This window comes from Elephantulus edwardii, unplaced genomic scaffold, assembly GCF_000299155.1.
Source record: "Elephantulus edwardii isolate Elephantulus edwardi_28Jun2011 unplaced genomic scaffold, EleEdw1.0 scaffold00052, whole genome shotgun sequence".
NCBI classification, from domain to species: Eukaryota; Metazoa; Chordata; class Mammalia; order Macroscelidea; family Macroscelididae; genus Elephantulus; species Elephantulus edwardii.
The window spans coordinates 164,078-181,709 of NW_006399802.1; positions in this window are offsets into that span (position 1 = coordinate 164,078).

Sequence of the window (17,632 nt, forward strand, 5' to 3'; positions counted from 1 at the left end):
GGGGGAAAAAAAAAGAATGAAGCAAAGAAGTAAAATACCACTACAAAAAACAGTATAAAATATTGTAAAACATCTAATAAAGAATTTTGATACAAAAAAACCCCACCAAAAACAGTATAACAAAATGGCAGCAATAATACATGTGTATTGATAATTTTTTAAAAAGTATTAATTTGTTGTGGACCACAACAAATTGTGCCTAACTTTGAGAAGAGTGGAAATCCCAGAACACCTAATTGTGCTCATATGAAAGCTATTCTTAGGCCAGAAAGTATTCATCAGAATTGGGCATGCATCCTATCTCTATACCTTTTCAATCTGTATGTGGCATAAATCATGCAGGAAGCTGGACTTTATAAGGAGGAAAGTGGCATCAGGATTGGTGGAAGACTCATCATCTCTGCAGATGATACAACCTTGCTTGCCAAAACTGCTCACTACTGGGCCAATTGCAGCACCATGATAGATGAAAAAAAAGAGATTTGTTAACAGTTTCAGCTTGCTTGGTTCCACAATAAACATCCTTGGCACCATCAGTTAGAAAATCAAAAGATTAATCACATTGGGTAAATCTGCTGTCAGGGACCTCTCCAGAGTCCTAAAGAGCAATGATGTCAGTCTGGAGACTAATGTGCACCTGATCCAGACCATGGTCTTTGTAATTATTTGCTATGTATCAGAGAGCTGGGCTAAGGATGAATGACTAAGAAGAATTGATGGCCTTTGAGCTGTGATGCTGGAGAAGAGTGTTGAACATACCATGGATTGCCAAGAGAACAAACAGGTCTGTCCAGGAGACAGTGAAACCAAGTTCCTCCCTGGAGGCAAGGATCTGGACGCTCGGTCTCACATATTTTGGGCATGTTGCCAGGAGGGATTAGTCCTTGGAAAAGAACATCATGCTTGAAAGGCTGGAGGGGCAGGGCAGAAGAGAAAGAGCCTGTATGAGATGGATTGATACAGTAACTGAGGTAATGGGAGTAGGTGTGTCAGAGCCAGTGAGGCTGGCTCAGGATAGGGCCAGATTCAGAGCTGTTATGTATGGGGTTGCTATGAGTCTCAAGTGACATGATGGCATGTAACAACAACAACAACATTGATAATTACGCTGAATTTGAATGGATTAAATGCATCAGTCAAGAGCAAAAGAGTTGCAGAATGGCTAACAAAACATGACACATTGATATGCTGTCTTCAAGAGATGTAGACAAGGATGAGGAAAACCACAAATCAGAGTCAGCAAAAATGAGGAAGACTTAAGCAAGGTTGATTGCCACAGTGGCTGCAGCAATGGACTTAAGCACTGCAGTGATTGTGAAGATGGCAAAACCAGACAGTGATGCATTCTATTAGTATAGAATCTCTGTAAGTCAGAACTGATTTGATGACGCCTAACAACAACATGGTTCTACCAAAACAAAGCAGCCAAACCCACTGCCATAGTGTTAATTCCAACTCTTAGCAATGTCATAAGACACTAGAACTGCTGTGTAGGGTTTCCAAGGCTTTACATCTTGAGAGGAGCAGTCTTATCTTTTCCCCATGGAGAGGCTGGTGGATTCATCCCAACAGCCTTTTGATTCAGCCCAGCTCCTAACCCACTCTTAACCCTACTATCCCAATTATACAGTTGTGGTAATTTGTTTATATACTTTTCCCTGGTAAACTGTGAGCTTCACAAGAATGGTGTATGTCTATTTTGTTCACATAGTCCAGTTCCTGTCAGTTCCTAGATAGTGGTTGTTGTTGTGTACCATTGAGTCAGAACTGACCCAAAGCTGACCCTCCAGCAGATTTTCAGAGGAAGGAGATTGCCCATCTTTCTTCCACAGAGCAGCTGGTGGATTGAACCATGTGCCTTTGGGATTGCAGCACAGCTTCTTACCACTAGCCCACTGATTCACTCAGTACTTGGACAAGACTGTGCTATATAAGGTTCTCAGGGTCACTGGTGAATCTCTTTCTAGACGTCTGTCTAACACAGGAAAGGAAGTCCTTCCAGAGCCCTGTTTGTATACTCTGTATTGGACTATAAGATTTCCCAAGTCCTGCCTCCTTTGGGTGGAGCCCAAAAAGTCTGATGCAAGATGGGCTTTGGTTTTGGCAGAGGGGCTTGTCCTTGTTCTGAAACTTTGACTATAAATGGATCATGTTATTTCCTGTCCCTAGGTGAACTCTGGAGGGTGGGGGGAGTGTCATCTGCCAGAAATAGGAGCATAGGGTTACTGCTTTCTCTGCTATAACCTTCACACCCCTACCCAGAGATGACTGCCTTCTAAGTTGCCAAGCAAGGATTCCAAGCCCTTTTCCTGAAATTTCACTAGTTTGAGGAATCTTTCCAGACAGAACTGGAAAAGTTCCCAGGGAGTTGGGTTGGGTCTTACATAACTTTACAGACTACCCTTTTTAGGGAAAAACAAACTGTTCTTCAGCTAGTGCTGGACTTTTTGAGACACATCCTGCATTCTTTCCTAACTGCTCAGCAACCTCATTGGAAATAGCTAACAAGACAGAGTTGAAGGCCAGTGAGGCTAGGGGGTGGGGGCAGAGAGAAGGGAAGAAATTATGGAAAAGGGGATGTCTGTCATTCTGGCTGGAACACGTTGTCCTGGTTTTCATGTTACAGCTCCCACTTGAGCGCTAACAATAAAGGAAGTACAAGACTGTATTTGGAACTCTTGAAATGGAGTTATAGGTAGTGGTACTCCATATGTTCCACAAGGCAAACAACCTTCCTCCCTTTAACCTATTTAGCACCTTATACCACAGCAAGGAGGACAAGAACCAAGTGAATGAATGTAAACTGGCCCACATATACAAAAAGTCAAATTCTGCTTTAGGAAAAGAATTTTATTCCAGTTTAGATTAGTGAAGATTGTTGCCATGAAATGGAGTCAGCTAATTTTTAAAATTCACCCTGGATGTGCTCACCAAGTTGTGTCAAGAAATCTGGAAGACAGCCACCCAGCCAGCCAACTTACTGGAAGAGATCAATATTTGTTCCCATCCCAAAGAAAGGTGACCCAACAGAGTGTGGAAATTACTGAACAATATCATAGGTATCACATGCAAGCAAGAGTTTGCTGAAGATTATCCAAAAACGACTGGATAGCGCATCAACAGAAAATTGCCAGAAGTCCAGGCTGGGTTTAGAAGGGGTTGTGGTACTAGGGATATTGTAGCTGATGTTAGATGGATCTTGACTGAAAGCAGGGAGTACCAGAGGAATGTCTATCTGTGTTTCATTGACTATGCAAAGGCGTTTGACTGTGTGAATCATAACAAACTGTGGCTGACTCTGAGAAGAATAGGAATCCCAGAACACTTGATTGTACTAATGTGAAACCTATACTAGGAGGCAGTCATCAGAACAGAGCGAGGAAACACTACATGGTTCAAAACTGGGAAGGGTGTATCCCAGGGATATGTTCTATCTCCATACCTTTTCAATCTATATGCAGAACAGATCATCTGAGAGGCTGGGCTCTATGAGGAGAAATGTGGCATCAGGATTGGAGACAGACTCATCAACAATCCGCGTTATGCAGATGACACAACCCTGTTTGCTGAAACTGTGAAGGACCTAAAGCACGTGCAGCCTTAAGTATAGATTGAAGCTCAACATCAAGAAAACAAAGTGTCTTACCACTGGACCAATTGGCAGCATCATGATAGATGAAGAGATGAAGATTATTAACCACTTTAGTTTGTGTGGCTTCATAATCAACATTCCTGGTACTAGCAGCCAGGAAATCAAAAGATGAATTGCAGGAAATACAACTGCCAGCTAAAGAAGCAAAGGAGGATGGAGCCTCTGGGTTCAACCAACCATCCCCACTGGACTCACCTGGGAAAACACTTTGTGGTCCAGAGGGGAGCAAATGGCAGGAAAATATCTTCTAACAGAATAAGAAGGCAAGCAGCCTTAACCCAAGATCACCAGTAAGGTGATAAAGTGTCCTCCCTTTCCCCTTACACATCAACGCCCCTGTTCAGCATGAAGAAGCCAGAGAGTCGGCATCCAATTCCCAAATCAATAAGACAGTTGGTTTAATTACCATTGGAAAATGTTTGTCATTTTCCTGTAGCATCTGGTCCCCCCTGGATCCTTTTCATTTCCTTCACCTGCTCCCCCCACCAACCAATTTCTGCAGCTCTGCAACTGCATCCCTGCCCATCCTCACCCTTTTGCCCCCAACCCTTACCTCCTTGTACCCCCAACATGTTTTTCCCAATAAAAAAAAATTAAAAAAAGAAAAAAGATGAATTGCATTTGGGAAAGTCTGCTGTCAGAGACCTCTCCAAAGTACTGAAGAGCAATGATGTCAGTCTGGAGACTAAGGTATGTCTAATCCAGGCCATGATCTTTGCAGTTACTTGCTATGCATCAGAAAACTGGATAATGACTAGGGTGATAGAAGGAGAATTGATGCCTTTGAGCTGTGGTGCTGGGGAAGAATATTGAATATACCATGGACTGCTAGGAGAACAAACGGGTTCATCCTAGAGGGTGAGGCTGGGCTGCTCCTTGGAGGCAAAGATTCTTGAAGCTCCATCTGACATATTTTTGGACATATTGCAAAGAGGGACCAGTCCTTGGTGAGGGATGTCATCCTTGGGAGGGTGGAGGAACAGTGCAAGAGAAGAAGACCCTCGATGAAACGGATTGATTCAATGACTGGAGTAATGGGGTTAGGTGTGTCAGAGACAATAAGATTGGCACAGGATAAAGCAGGATTTAGGGCTGTTGTACATAGGGTCACTATGAGTCACAGGCAACTTGACGGCACATAACAACAATCACAACAACCACCATATACCAGGATCTAGACTAGGTTAAGATACAACAAAGATATAATCTCTATCCTTAATGTAAAGGGAAAATGTGTTTGTACACACACTTACATGTAAACATATATGTGAATGCACACATGTGTGTGTGTACATATGCATAGATACATCTACATACACACACAAAGAGCCTTAGTAATGTAGTCTGTAGGGAGTTGCACTATTCATCCAAAGGCCACACTGCTCTGCTTGTTTGCAAAAATTGGGAACAAGAAATACGAACTGGTACCAAGAAATTATGGACTTGGTGACAGAAATGAGGTGGGAAATTGAATGATTGAATTTTGTACAATCAACTACTTATTCAAACATATTTTTTAAAAAAACACACGAATAGCTATTGTATACATGGACCTTACCTAGTGGTCTACAAAAGATCAGACCGACTACACCTGTGAAAAGAATCACTGGAGACACTCTGCATCAACAGTGAAAACCAGCCCAGGTGCTAACTGTCGAACAGACCATCAACTACCCATGTACAAGTTCTAATTGAAGCAAAGAAAATGAAAACAAATGCACGTTAACCAAAATATGACCTTGAGTCTATCCCACCTGAATTTAAAAACCATCTCAAGAATAGGTTCCAGGCATTGAATGCTTATGATTGAAGACCTGATTAGCTGTAGTATGACAGTAAGAATATCATCCAGGAAGAAAGCAAAAGGTCATTACAAAGATAGAGGAAGATGAAAAGACCAAAATGTATGTCAGAAGAGATGCTAAAAATTGCACAAGAATGAGAAACTAAAACACAGGGAAGAAATGACAATGTAAAAGAGTTGAACAGAAAATTTCAAAGGACAGCTTGAGAAGACAATGCGAAGTATTGTAACTAAATGTGAAAAGAGCTGGAGATAGAAAATCAAAAGGGAAGAACTCGTTTGCCATTTGTCAAGCTGGGAGAGATTACAAATTGAAGCATCAAGTTGCTCTACTTAAAGATGCTATGGGCAAAATATTGAATGATCCAGGAATCATCAAAAGGAAAGAAAAAGAATACCAAGAGTCACTGTACCAAATGGCTGATGCAGAACCATTTTAAGAAGTAACATATCAGAGAGTTGGACAATGACCAAGGAAGATAGAAGGAGAATTGATGCCTTTGAGCTATGGTGCTGGAGAAGAGTATTGAGGGTACCATGGACTGCTAGGAAAACAAACAGATTCATCCTGGAAAGGGTTAAACAGGGTGGCTCCTTGGAGGCAAGGATTCTGAGGCTCAGTCTAACATACTTTGGACATGTTGTAAGGAGAGACCAGTCCTTGGAGAAGGAAATCATGCTTGATAGGGTGGAGGGCAGGCGCAGAAGGGGAAGGCTCTCTATGAGGTAGATTGATTCAGTGAGTGGGGTAATCGGGATGGGAGTGTCAGAGATAGTGCGATTGGCACAGGACAGAGCAGAGTTTAGGGCTGTTGTACATAGGGTCACTATGAGTCGCAAGCAACTCAACGGCACATAAAAACAACAACCTATGGTCAGGAACTAATGATAATAAATGAAGTTTAAGCTGTGCTGAAAGCATTGGCAAGAAATAACCCCCAGGAATTGATTGAATACCAATTGACAAATTCCAGCAAACAAGTGCAGCCCTGGATGTGCTCACCAGGTTGTGCCAAGAAATCTGTCTTAGAAGAAGTGTAGCCATAGTACACGTTAGAAGCAGGGCTGATAAGACTTCGTCTCACATACCTTGAACATGTTATCAGGGGAGACCTGTCCCTGGAAAAAGGACTGCATGCTTGGAAAAGTAGATCAGCCAAAAAGAAGAAGAGTCTTCATGAGATGGATTGATGTAGTGACTGCAACAGTGGGTTTATGCACAGCCGAGATTGGGAGGATGGTGCAAGACTGAGCAGGATTTTGTTGTTATACAGTCACTATGAGTTGGAGCTGACTCAATGGCACCTAACAACAACAATATAATTAGAGATAAATATGAATGTTATAAACCCAAAAATAGTTACTTAAATGAGATAAAAGTTTATTTCTTTCTCAAAAAAACCCCAAAAAAAAATCCCTAAGTAAACTGTCTTTGGCTGATATGGCAGTTCCACAATCATGAGGAACATAGAGTAGTTGAGTTTTTCTGCTTTGCTATCTGTAAGTCATCTTTATATGGTTGAAGATGACTGCTCTAGCTGTAGCCATTGAACTTACCTTCCTAACATCAGAATAGAGGAAGAAAGATTATTTATATGGAGACGTTCCAGAAGCACACTATTTCTACCATAACTTAGTCAAATGGCCATACGTAGCTGCAAGGATGTAGAAAATGTAGATAGAATTTTAGGTTGGTGGCATTGTACCCACCTGAACATTAGAGTCCTCCTCTTGTGAAAGAGAAGCTCTCAAATATCACAATGGATATCTGATTGGCAATTCATAATCTGAGTCCTGGAAGGTCAGGATACAGTTTTATTCAGAGCAAAACCAAGTTGTTTACACAATGACCTTATCACAGAAAGCCATGCATATACGACTGTTAAAGAGATTTACTTAGATTCAATATATAAATATGTTAATTATTTAACATATAAGGATCCTTTTTTATAAAGAATAAACAGGTGTTAGCTTAAATAAGGCCCAATTTAACTACGAATATTTTGTTGCTAGGTGCATCAAGTCAGAGTCAATTTACAGGTTTTCGGAGGCAGTAAACCTCACAGGAGGAGATTGCTCATCTTTCTCCCCTTCAAGGAGCTACTGGATTTGAACCACCTGCCTTTGGGTTGGCAGCGCAACCCACTCCTTACCTCTCGGTCACCATAACTCCCTAAGCATGAATAAAGCTATATTTTGGGGTTTTTTTAAAAATTTTATTTTATTAATTTTAATGAACATTTACAGAGATTTTGAATTTTATATATTTTTTAAAACTAAATCTCTACCCAAGAAATTGCCATGCTTGCAATTTTAAGTTCCCGTTCATTAATTAACATTCAGACTATACAAAAAGGCAAACAACACATTAGTGACTTTTCAAACAATATCTGAACAGGGCTCAACTTCAGGCTTTTGCTTATTATCTTCTGCCAAGGATATCGTTGTTTTCCTGTTATAATGTGCCATCAAGTCAAAAACAACTCATTACTGACCCTCCAGTGGGTTTTTAGAGATGTGGTAACAAGCTAACTGCATTGCAAATAAATAAAAGTATTATGCTAAGTGAACCCAGTCCCATAAGGACAAATACTGTATAAGACCATTATTGTAGAAATAGATAACTAGTAAAACATGTATGATTATTTAAAGAAGTGTGTATAGAGGGGTGGGATGGGGGGATAATCACTGGGTCACACAGTTTGATGGTAGAGGAGGAATGGGTTAGGGAGGTAGGGGGATCCAGTGTGAGGGGCAATGTATATGAAATTTGTAGGTAAACCAATGTAAAATTAAAAAAAAAAAAGAATTGCAAGAAATTAAAAGGATGGGGAAGAGGATGCATTGCAATCCCAGAGGTATGCGGTTCAAATCCACCAGTTGCTCTGCAGCAGAAGGATGAGCCATCTCCTTCCGTGTAATTTATTGCCTCTGAAAACTTTCTGGAAGATCAGCTATAGGTCGATTCTGGCTTGATGGCACAGAACAACAAAGCATTGCAAGGGAGTTGATTGTCCATCTTTCTCCCTCAGAGAAGCTGGTGGATTCCAACAACCTGCCTTTGGATTGGCAGCACAACTCCTTACGCTCTCAGCCACCAAAGCTCCCCTGCCAAGGATATTAGCAGTATGTTAGAAAGAGTGAGGCAGATTAGAAGGTGTAAGCCCAACTCCTCTACTTTCTAACTCAGTGATCTTGGATAATCTCTGTAAGAACCTCCATTTCTGGTGATCTGGTGACAGGGAGTTGTACTGCTAGCCCAAAGGCAGGCAGTGCAAATCCACCAGCTGCCCCAAGGGAGAAGGATGGGCATTCTCCTCCAGCATAATTCACAGCCTCTGGAAAACCCAGTAGAGGGTCATATGAGTTGGTTCCAACTCAACAGCAGGGAGGTGAAACTGTATTAGAAAATACATTTATGAGAGATAGCTAGCACACATTTATGGTAGAAATCTAGTACACATTCATGATAGATATCTAGCACAATGGGCAGCACTGTTGTTCAGTGTCATCAAGTTTATTTTAACTCACACCTCTCTATGTAGCAAAGTAGAATTACCCCACTGGGGCTTCTGGTCTGTAATCTTTACAGGAGCAGATCACCAAGTCTTCATCCTAGAGTCACGGGTTGGGTTTAAATCAATAACTTTTTAACAGTTTTTAAAATCTACTTTACCATAGTAGATGAATAATAGCTATTTGGCTTGTGGCAAGAAGCGGTGCTGCAATCCCAAAGGCACACAGTTGAAGTCCACCAGTTGCTCCTCAGGAGAACAATGGGCAGTCTCCTCCCATGCAATTAACTGCCTCTGAAAACCCACGAAAGGGTCAGTTCCAACTTGATGAGATACAACAGTTTGTGACTTAGTATATGTTACACCGCCAAACAAAAAAATCAGCTATTTGAATCCACCCACGCCAATGAGGGAGAAAGACAAATAGTCACTCCAGAAAACATTTACAGCCTCGAAAAACCAGTGGAGGGAGCTGAATTAGAATAGACTTGATGGTAGTGGATTTTTAAGAGTCCAGAAGCCCAACAATTACTCCAAAGCAAAATGAGAAGAGGGTAGAGAAACTCTAGTACTGGAAATGGAACACCCAGAACAGAATGAAAGAGAATGTTGATTGATTGTGAAAAGTGTAACCTATGTCATTGAGAAATGTGTGTAGAAGTTGTGAAATCAGAACCTCATTTGCTGTATAAACCATTGCCAAAAGCACAGTAAAATATTGGGGCTGGGGAGAAGAAAGAAGGAAGATGGTACAGGATGGGGCACCATTTCAGTCTGTTCTCCATAAGGTCACTCTGAGAGCTGACTCAACAGCACATAACAACAATAATGTATCTTTTTTAAAAATTTTTTTTTATTGTATTATTTTTATGTGTACCGTCAAATCAGATCTGACTGGTACAGGAGGAGATTACCCCCTCCTTCTCCAGCAGAGCATCTGGTGGATTTGAACCGCATACCTCTGGGATTGCAGTGCAGCGTCTTTGCCACTAGGCCACCAGAGCTCCCTTAACAATAATGTATCTTGAGTTTCTTTCTAGTTCATGGTGTCATGGTGTGTGCAAAGGTGCAACTCCAAGGATTCCTAAACCTTTACACATTATTCTGATTAAGTGCCCCCTTAGAAGTTTGGCCCCATTTTATAAAGACTATGTGTGATAGTGCCTCGACTCACAAGCAGTCCGAAATCTTTTTGTTCAGTGAGCTCACCTCTGTCACACCTTTCCATCCATATTTACTGGGTTCAAACCCATCTGTGTGTTGATACTATTTCCTTGCTCTCCACAACCATATCACATATAGGTGTGGTTGGAAGGAGAGAGGGAGTCTGGACTGAGCCAATTGAAGTGTAAGTTTGAAACCTGAGAGCAGGGTGAAATGGCCTTGGAGAGGCATGGCGTTATATTATTAAGCAGAAATAGAAAGATAAAGATGGTGTTTGGCTCCTCTGAACTCCAGAATGATAATGCAATAAACTAAATTCCACGGATGCCTTTTGAAGTACTTTCTATGAGGGAAATTAGACAGTCTGTCAACTTGAATACAAATAACCTCCAAATTCTTTCTTCACATTCCTGCTCAGCTCTGTAAAGGGACCTGCCTCTAAAATTGATAGGCAGACCCAACAGGGTAAGAATCTTGAGATAGATATACTGGCGAGAGAGAGAGACTTTTAAGGTCTAGAGTCAGAGTCAGTGAACTGTGGTCCAGGCCAAAATGTTATTATACAGCCTATGAATGAAACATTATCTTTTTGGGGGGGGGTTAAAAACAAAGGACATCTGATAGTCTTATGTAAACCACAAAACCTAAATATTTACTGTCTTTCTCCTTATCTGAAAGTGAGTCTCATCAGATGCAGCAGGAAGTAGAAATATCTGTTGTGAATCCCAGGGTAGGCACTTGCAGTAAAAGAGGTATCAAATCAACAATTTCTTTTTCTCCTCTCCAAGAGTTCTGGAGACCTGGCAAAGTAGCCCCATCCTGAAGAATTGCTGGCTAGAAAGAGGAGAAGCTTTTATTGAGTTTAGAATACAGTATTGCCTTTGTCCTAATGGGGCTGTGGAATATATCCCTTTACTGACTTTGCTTCCTTGGGCCCTTAGGCTGGGTCCAGTTTTAAGTCCTCCTACTAACTGCTGTTTCAGTGGTATACAAGCCTCAGAGCAGTGTCCTGGACCTAGGCCTAGAAGAGAATTAGGTTGGTGGCTCCTAGAGCAAGCAGGTAAGTGAGCGAAGGAGTTCCTTGTTACTTGTCTATTTCTACCTTCTCTATTACTTATTATTTTTAAAAAACTCAAATTCACTGCCATCGAATCGATTTTGACTCATAGCAATCCTCCATTGTGTTTCTGAGGCTGTAAATCTTAATGGGAGGCGACTACCCTTAATTTTCCCCCAGAGCAGCTATTCAACCACAGAGGTGCTTGGCCTTTTAGTTAGTAGCAGAACATGCTTTGACTTCATCACCAGAACTCTCCACATTCATTACACAGTCGTGCTAATTAATCCTTTGCGTCTAGGTAAGAAGATTCTTAACCATTTCAGCTGTCCCTCAAACCAGAATTAACACCTAGCCAACTTCCCAGTGTGGCCTCTGTGTCCTGGAAGGTGGAATGACCCAGGAGAAGGTCAAGGTGCTCTACCTATGTATGTAATGACAGCTATATTTACACTTTCTGCTGCTTATTGTTTTTGTTAATCAAATATTATTCCTTGCCACAACACCAGGATCTAGACTAATTAGCACCTTTTTCCTGAGGGTGAACCCAGAGCTGTGGAAGGACAGATACCTTGCCCCAGATGACCCAGCAAGTCTGAGCAAAAGCTAATAATGAGAGCAGTGTTCCTTTTGGGCACCCTGCCACTCTCCTAGGCATGGGAAGCTTCTAGATGGAGCTCAAGTCAAACCTTATCTCACTAGTGATCAAATCTGGCCATCTCTGAGTCCAATACCCAAGTGAATACACCTGGAATGCCAAGGAAAGAAAAATAATGTACCGAATGTGTTACCGCTGACCTAAGTTTCTGCCAACATCCTGGCTCCTTAGGGTATTGTTATGTTACTTAGGATGGTTATGAGTCAGTCATAGGCAGGAAGATGATGGATACCAGGCACTAGGCTGCTCTGTTTGCATTTCAACATTCCTACCTGCTGTGTGGTACATTTTTGTCATTCCTCAGCAGTCTGCTTTGTAAATGGCCCTCAGTAGGTTAGTCTACTTCTATATAATATCAGCTGTCCAGCTGTCAATATCACCGCACTCCTGTCTGTCTGCCTGATGTGGCAAGTAGAAACTATGTCAGGATCTGATTTCCAGGAGCATGGGTCCAAAGAGTTCTAGATCTCACAGCCCACATCTAAGACTCTAGGATCCCAGTCTTTAGGCCTTGGATAATAAAGGAGCTTTCAAATGGAAAGATTATCTAGGAATTAGCTCCTGGACAGAAAATGGTTGGTTTCTTCTGTTTTACCATGTCTGAGAAAGACACTCTGGCCAAACAACTTTTTAGGAAAGCTGAAGTGCCTGCTAACTGCTGTGCAAATCAGTTGAGGACCAACTTAACCCATCTTTTGTCTCAGATACCTTATAGAACCCTCCCAGACAAGCTTTTCTTTTTTTTATCAGCGTGTGACTGACAAGGCTAAATTTGGGATTAAATGAGTAGCAGTCTTCCCCCACCCCCCACCCCCATTATTTCAGTGCAGCCAGTTTTTGGGTACACATGTTTGCCTTGTTCAAAACACCATCTTAGATCTTTTGTCCTGGGTTTGACTCTGGAGAATTCTATTAGCAACAGCTCTCAATTTAAGATCTCAGATATTTAGGGTCTTGATTCCAGGCCTCCATCCTACTCAAGGTAGCTAGTTTGTACCTTCTCTGCCTGGGTTGATGTTGAACTGTTTCAATAGAGCTTGCTTCCTCCAGGATCCAACTGAGCAACCTGAAGGAGCCTGGGGCCACTCTTGTAGCAGGAAGCTGCCCTAGATTTGGGCAGTAACCAGTAGAACTTGATACTGACGCCAGAGTGTAAAAATAAACACCTCCTACAGTGCTGTCTTAATCCATAGGCATCAGAGTTGCTATTATTAACTCATAGGCCTCATAGGCAGCTGTGATGGGCAGACAACAGCCTGGACAGACCTGGGATCAGAGTATTTCTTCCCTACATCTACAGAGATCTAATCTGGGACCCAGAAGAAGCACCATCAGTCTGGGAGCATGCTCCACAAAAGGTAATGCTAGAGATGGGTTAGTGTATTTGGTTTGGGATGGGCAGAAGCCTGCCAGACTGAGTATAATGGGCACAGAATGATAAAGTCAATCCTAATGCAAGAGAAGAGAAAAAGAGAACATCACTCTTTCCCTTTCCTTTGCCTCTTCTAAAGACGTTTTTGTTTGTGGGCTCCCTGGATCTAAAGCATTTGGGTTTCTAAAAGAAAGAGGAAGGGATCCCACCTACTAATGTGCCAATGATATAACAATAATAGTGACCCTGACTAAACACCATGAGTCAGTCACTTCCTGTTCAATAGCTTACTTAACTCTCACCCTAGCCTTTGATGGAAAATGTGGTCATTACAATTTATAGTAAGAAAACTAAAGATGAGTGAGATAAAGTAACTTTCTACAGTTCCACAACTGATGAGTGAGTGAGTAATCTGTCATATTAAAACCCAGATATGTTTTAACACCAAAATCTATGCTCTGGATTATTACGGAACCTGAGTACTCAGACTTCTGAATGCTAAGAACACAGGCCAGATGCCATCCAGCTGCTTTATAAAAATTTTATTTATGTGAATATTAATTAACTTCCACTTTCTCTTACAAATTAAGTAAATATTGTTACTGAGGGTTACTGATTGAAGTTTGTCCCCCAAAAAGTATGTAAACCCTATTTTCTATGCCTGTGGTTAAATTCCATTTAAGACTAGGTGTCTGTGTTACTGTAATGAGACAAAGTTAGTATAGGATGTGTCTTGAGTTACTCTCTTACAGAAGATGAAAAAAAAAGCCAATGAAGGACACAGAGACATTAGGAAGACACATAGTAAGCCACAGAAAGACTACCAGGGAGTAGAAACTCAAAGAGAGACAAGAACTTTCTCACCAAGAGGACAAATGGGTGGGAGAAAAACCTTCCCCTAGAGTCAGTTCCCTGAATTCAGACTTCTAATCCTCTGAACTCTGGTAGCATAACTCACAGAGAGTTTCTGCTAACCCAAAACCTGCGCTTCTTTGGTGGTTTGGATCCATCAGTCGGCTCAGGAAAAAATGTGGAAACTCTCCTCCTGTGCAGTGTTTAGCCTCAGACAGCCAATGGAAGGTCAGGTATGAGTCAGTTTTCACTCGCTCAATGAGAGAGAGCCTTCTAAACAATAGGACTCATTGAACTTGTGAGTGGTGCCAGATAGGACAGGTTTCAGTCTGTTACACAGATTTTTCTGTGACTTGGAGTCTATTTGATGGTACCTAACAACAAGGAAAACTCTGAGAAGATAAATTTACCTTTGCCGTAGCCACTCACTTGTATTCTGTTATAGCAGCAGCACTAGAGAACTAAGAATCTAGTGTACAGAAATGGTCTTTGCTGCCATCTGCTATGAAGACAGTCCCAGTGCCCTTGCCAAACACAATGTGCTGGACTCAGGAACCTGTCCTCTGAAGTTTACTAGAAGACAAATCGCTTCCAGGAAAAGTCTCACTCTAACTGAGAGTCTCAGAGACCGTGGCTTCCCTCTGATGAAAACATAGCCAGATCGGAGCCCAAGTGTCTTAGGACAGCAAGGTCTTAGGGGGCTTCTCATGTCAGAGAGCAGGGTGGACTTAATGAAAATATTTCCTTGAAGAGCAGCCAGCTTCTCTCCTCTCCTTCTCCTACCTCCCCTACCCCGGCCCCACAACTTGGCCTGTGTAATTCAATCTAGATTCTTCTCATAGCCTGCTTAACTGCATATGTAGCCTTTTATTTACAGCTTTTGACAAACTGATTGGATAACAGCAGCTTAGCAGCCTGCACTTGGCACTGCTCGGTTCATTGCCTGGTGGAGGTAGGGGGCAGAGAGCATTTTGGTCTTACTTCATTAGGAACTAAACCAAAGGCAAAGCAGAGCTCACCACCCTTTTGGTTCCTGCTGACTAGCTTGTCTAAGGAGCTTGAGAGCTGTCCACCACGAAGAGCCGTGCTAAGCCTTCAGCATCTGCCCTTGGCATACTGTCTCTTGAATTGGTAGGTTCTTTCTGCCTTTCTGTTCTCCTGCAATAGCATTGAGAGGCTTTCTCTCTCCATCTTTTTATTCCATGGGCATAGCTCATTGCTCCAGTCTTCATCCCCTCATCTGAAGGATTCTGTCTGTCAAGGTAGGAACCAAATCTTTCCTAATTCCCTAGTCTTCCCTGCTTTCCCTACCCTACATCCTTGGAAGACTTAGAGTTTAAAACATAGTTGCTAAGAGAGTTTGTAAACTCTGTCATTTAGAAACTAAGCACCTGGAGTATGGCTCTGCATGTCTGTTGTAATATTTATGTTGAAGTCAGAAGGGTGAGTAAAGAAGGCATTTGTTAACACCCTGAATAGGAATCTTCCTTTGAGCCCCAGGTATTAATTTGGCTTCATTTCTAATTAGAGCTGGAAGGAACCTTTAGAGGTCATCTGATTCAGTCCTGAGCCTCCAAACAAGTACTATGAACTGAACTAAAACCTCACTCACATTGCTATTGCATTGGAACTGACTCATAGCTGGCCCTCCATTGGATTTCTCAGCCTGTAAACTTCACGGGAGGAGATTGCCCATCTTTCTCCCTCAGAGCCGCTGAGGCTCAAACAGCCAAAGAGGCATAACCTTTGGGTTAGTAGTACAACTCCCCGTGAAGTATGCCACCAGAGCTCACTGTGAAATCAACTAAGGAGAGAAACAGATGGTTGACACAGATAAAGCATAACTTGCTGGTTGGCTGGACAGGAGAGAAGACTCCTTCATACACAATCCCTCCTGAGCAGTAAGAAGTCCTGAAGCAATGCTAGATTTATTATTATCAGATTATGTACTTTATAAAGAAAAGCAAGCCTTTACAGCTCAGTGGGAGTCAGTGGCTTCTAACTTGTTTTTTTCCTGGGTAGAGCAATCTCTATCCAGTAATTTGGGGCTTTGAATACTTGAGGAACAGTTAAGCTTCAGAACCAGTCTGATTCTAGAGTGTTTTAATTTAACTTTTGAGGGTGGACTTTAGTTGATCTTTTCTATAGTGCATTTGAGGGGAGGCTAAAAGCAAAACAAATTCTATGTTTTGAAAGGAGACTCTATTTGGGAAGCCTAATTAAGGAAGCAGCTGGGTGTGTCAGGGGACAGTCCTTCAGGCTAAGCCTCTTCCAGCATACTCCTAGAATGCTAGCTGGCTTCACTTAGGGTCCAAAATAACATGCCAGTTAGGAACAGTGAGACACACACCCCCCTCTAGGAGGAGGGAGGAATAACCAGATGATCTTCTGGGCGTTGGCTGCTGTTTGTGGAATCAGACTCCTGATGCCTCAGGCAGGTGCTCTCGGCAACTAAGAGCTTGTGCATTCTCTCCTTTCAACTCAGCCCCAGACATGCATAGAAATACTGCTGCCCCTAATTATCAAATCACCAAATCCTTTCAGCATCTCTTGCACATTTCAAGGAGAATTATTTGTCTTTTAGGAAACTCAGAGCTTCCATCTAATCTCATGAGTTAAGATGTAGAAAGGGATAGTTCTAGAAACTGGTCATTGATTTTCCTGAATTCTTACGGAAAGTTCACTGATTTTCCTGAATGCTTATAGAAAGTTCATACTTCTGTACTTGGATGTAAATTTGACATCACTGCAATTGTTTAACATTACTTTTTGAACCTATTTGATTTGGGAGCTAAGAAAAATTCTTTTTCTCAGATAACCATTTGATTTGCATATCACTCAACCTCCCCCCACCCCCAACCCCAGCAAACCATTCTAGGGGCTTGTCTTTGCTTTTCACCATAGTTTTTCAGAATTCCATCCTTTGAGCCCTAAAGTCCACTGGAGATGCATCTGGAAGGGGAAAAAAGAAAGTTTATGGAGCTGTAAGCCCCAGTGCTTCAACCACAGGAGCTCTATTTTTGTTTGTTTTTTGTGGGGGGAGCAGTTAGGAGCTCTATTTTATGTGTTGAGTCTCAGAATGAGAAAGTGGTGGGGTAAATTTGAAACACCTGTTCTAATCTTAATCTCACATCCTGAAAAAACCTTCTTGTTAGCTTAGACCTCTCCAGAGACGTGTATTAGAAGTTCTTTTTTTAAATAATAAGCTCTCCAAGTTGGCCTATTACCCCTTGCATATGCAGCATAGTTCTTTATATGCAATAGGAGTACAGCTTGCGTCTGGAATTTCTAACTTAATGGACCTATGAAATGATATTCATTAATGGCCTCAGTATGCCTCTAGATCAGAGAATATATAATTTTTTTTAATTTCTTATGACTTGAGCATTTCTGACCTTTGCTACTGAAAACAGTCATGTATTCCAAAGTAAAAAGCACAGGCAAAAACGTTTATATAACTGGGGTTGTTGCTGACCTACAGGGTATCTGAGTAAATCAACAAAAGTAAAAGAACTCTCGGTCACTTTCCAAAAAGAGTATCCTGAGGTGAAAGGTAAG